The 3,613-nt window shown below is 59.5% G+C and overlaps 2 non-coding genes across 2 annotated transcripts; both read right to left on the bottom strand.

Moving 5' to 3' along the window:
• Positions 1-539: 539 nt before the first annotated feature.
• Positions 540-693, bottom strand: LOC145654099 (5.8S ribosomal RNA). The gene has a single exon (XR_014120330.1). It is a non-coding gene; the product is annotated as a 5.8S ribosomal RNA (ribosomal RNA).
• An 882-nt stretch (positions 694-1,575) lies between these two features.
• LOC145654119 (18S ribosomal RNA) lies at positions 1,576-3,413 on the bottom strand. Its single transcript, XR_014120350.1, has one exon. It is a non-coding gene; the product is annotated as an 18S ribosomal RNA (ribosomal RNA).
• Positions 3,414-3,613: the final 200 nt, after the last annotated feature.

Genomic DNA, 3,613 nt, shown 5'->3' with positions numbered 1-3,613 from the left:
CTAACGAGGACACAGGTCGGGACGTCACGGACGTGCCACGGACAGGTCGGCCCGTAAGGAAAACGCCAGAGGCAGAGCCACCCGAACCCCGACCCCCCCACCCCCCCCACCGGGGGAGGGGGGGGGGGAACGCATGTAACAACAACCTCCCTCCGCTCGCGCACGTAACGGAACAGAACAGACACCTTTCCGTGATCCGCCTGCGCAGGGGGTGAGAAAAGAAGCGAAAACGTGGGCAGCCAAAGCGGAGAGAACCCACCGGCAGCCACGCTCGCTTCTTTCTCGGGCGCAGGGGACCACGTTCCTGGCCAGGCCAGGAGCGGAGCCGAAACGAACCGAAACGAACCGAAGCGGGGGAGGAGAAGCTTGTGCACGGAGAACGGGCACTCAACCGCAGCGAACCCACCGACCGGATCTCACCGAGACAGCGACCGGGAACCGTCTGCTTTTAGGAAGACGGAGGCCAGGGGGCACCCCCCCACCTACGAACCTCCAACCGCGGTCCCGCCTGAGAAGGCAGGTCCGACAGATAGGAATAGCGACCCTCAGACAGGCGTAGCCCCGGGATGGACCCGGGGCCGCAATGTGCGTTCGAAATGTCGATGATCAATGTGTCCTGCAATTCACATTAGTTCTCGCAGCTGGCTGCGTTCTTCATCGACGCACGAGCCAAGTGATCCACCGCTAAGAGTTGTACTCTTTTATTTCAGGCTCAGTTTAGGTCTTTCACCACGACTACAAAGACAGGTTTAAAAGGTTTCACCAACCGGTCAGGCGCCCCCGTCTGCGAGTGTTGAAACGGGCGCGGGTTGCGCTTTGCCCACACGCCCCACGTGGCAGACGAGTCAGTCTTTGAACCGCGGCCCTCCGCGCCCGCCCCGTCCGACCCCTCGAAAGGGGTGGAACTCACGTAGCGTGGGCCAAGCCCTAGGTACCTGCCGGGGGTCCCCCTGAGACTCCTTTCTGAGAGAGAGAAGCAGGGGAACCGGCTGCGCCACCCACCACCACCACGCCCCAGGACGCCGGTGGGCGGACGAACACAGGAAGGGCCATGGCCTGCCCCACGAGGAGCAGCGCTCGCAACCCCCCCCGGAAAGTCCGCTCGTCAGCGAGCAAGGGGACGGGGATGAATGACAAGGACAACAAAATAGGAAAACCCCTCGCGGTGGACGGAGGCAGCGGCCGTGCGAGCGAGAGGGAGGGCGCGGGACGGACCCGTACGACCCGCTCGACTCGCAGGCGCTTCTCCTGCCGGCAAGGTGAGGGGAAACCGGCCTTCGCCCGACGAGCGGGGACGCCGAGTTTTTTTGAACGACGCGTCTCTCGCGCTGGAACCCAGAGAATACCGGGGCCTGCGGGGGGGGGGTGCTGAAGGACGACGCGGAGGAAGAGGCGGAGGACGAGGAAGGGGTGGGAGGGACTAGGCTCCTCCTTTATGCCTTCTGTCCAGCCTGACCTGCAAGCGACCACGTGTAACAGCAACCCCGAAGACCCTTTCGACCCTGGGCCCCGACGCGGGGGGACGGCGAAGTCGAGGGGGTCGGGAGAGGAGGCACGCCGGACAGCGTTACCCGTTAATGATCCTTTCGCAGGTTCACCTACGAAAACCTTGTTACGACTTTTACTTCCTCTAGATAGTCAAGTTTTGATCGACTTCTCGGCGCTCCGCCAAGGCCCGCGAGGAGCCCCGGCGGGGCCGATCCGAGGACCTCACTAAACCATCCATCGGTAGTAGCGACGGGCGGTGTGTACAAAGGGCAGGGACTTAATCAACGCGAGCTTATGACCCGCGCTTACTGGGAATTCCTCGTTCATGGGGAATAATTGCAATCCCCAGTCCCCATCACGAATGGGGTTCAGCGGATTACCCGCACCTCTCGGTGTAGGGTAGGCACACGCTGATCCAACCATTGTGGCGCGCGTGCAGCCCCGGACATCTAAGGGCATCACAGACCTGTTATTGCTCCATCTCGCGTGGCTGAACGCCACTTGTCCCTCTAAGAAGTTTGACGCCGACCGCGGAGGGCCGCGTAACTATTTAGCATGCCGGAGTCTCGTTCGTTATCGGAATTAACCAGACAAATCGCTCCACCAACTAAGAACGGCCATGCACCACCACCCACAGAATCGAGAAAGAGCTATCAATCTGTCAATCCTTTCCGTGTCCGGGCCGGGTGAGGTTTCCCGTGTTGAGTCAAATTAAGCCGCAGGCTCCACTCCTGGTGGTGCCCTTTCCGTCAATTCCCTTTAAGTTTCAGCTTTGCAACCATACTCCCCCCGGAACCCACGACTTGTGGTTTCCCTCACGCTGCCCGGCGGGTCATGGGAATAACGCCGCCGGATCGCGGGTCGGCATAGTTTACGGTCGGAACTACGACGGTATCTGATCGTCTTCGAACCTCCGACTTTCGTTCTTGATTAATGAAAACATTCTTGGCAAATGCTTTCGCTTTCGTCCGTCTTCGCCGGTTCAAGAATTTCACCTCTAGCGGGCGCAATACGAATGCCCCCGGCCGTCCCTCTTAATCATGGCCCTGGTTCAGGAAACCCACAAAATAGAACCGGAGTCCTATTCCATTATTCCTAGCTCAGGTATTCAGGCGAGAAGCGGGCCCGCTTTGAACACTCTAATTTTTCAAAGTAAACGCTCCGAGCCCCGTCCGGACACCCAGCCAAGGGCATCCGGGGGGCACCGGGAGACAGGGTCTGAGACAGGCGGTGGCACGCCTCGCGGCGGACCGCCAGCCACTCCCGACATCCAACTACGAGCTTTTTAACTGCAGCAACTTTAATATACGCTATTGGAGCTGGAATTACCGCGGCTGCTGGCACCAGACTTGCCCTCCAATGGGTCCTCACCCATGGGTTTAGGATACGCTCATTCCGATTACAGGGCCTCGAAAGAGACCTGTATCGTTATTTTTCGTCACTACCTCCCCGTGTCGGGAATGGGTAATTTGCGCGCCTGCTGCCTTCCTTGGATGTGGTAGCCGTTTCTCAGGCTCCCCTCTCCGGAATCGAACCCTGATTCCCCGTTACCCGTGGTCACCATGGTAGCCGACTATGGTACCATCGAAAGTTGATAGGGCAGACATTCGAATGAGACGTCGCCGCCGCGGAGGGCGCGCGATCGGCCCGAGGTTATCTAGAGTCACCAAAGCGGCCGGGGGGCCCGAGCCCCCCGGATGGGTTTTGGGTCTGATAAATGCACGCATCCCCGAAGGGTCAGCGCTCGTTTGCATGTATTAGCTCTAGAATTACCACAGTTATCCGAGTAACGTGTGGAGCGATCAAAGGAACCATAACTGATTTAATGAGCCATTCGCAGTTTCACTGTACCGGCCGTGTGCACTTAGACCTGCATGGCTTAATCTTTGAGACAAGCATATGTTACTGGCAGGATCAACCAGGTAGTTTGCACCGTGGTCTGGGATGAACCACGAGTGACATCCGCCTCCCCTTCCGGGGGCTAGGAAGCAGCGGGTTGTAAGTGCGTGCGCCGTCAGGTCCAGACGCCATACAGGGCTACCCAGGACAGCTTCCGCGGCCAGTGTAAACGTGCTCGCGCACCGCCCTCTGGCCTTCGGACGCCGACCTCTCACCTTGATGCAAA

Source organism: Electrophorus electricus, unplaced genomic scaffold, assembly GCF_041902795.1.
Source record: "Electrophorus electricus isolate QZ-2024a unplaced genomic scaffold, ASM4190279v1 Scaffold122, whole genome shotgun sequence".
In the NCBI taxonomy this organism is placed as follows: Eukaryota; Metazoa; Chordata; class Actinopteri; order Gymnotiformes; family Gymnotidae; genus Electrophorus; species Electrophorus electricus.
This window is presented reverse-complemented; position numbering and strand designations above follow the sequence as displayed.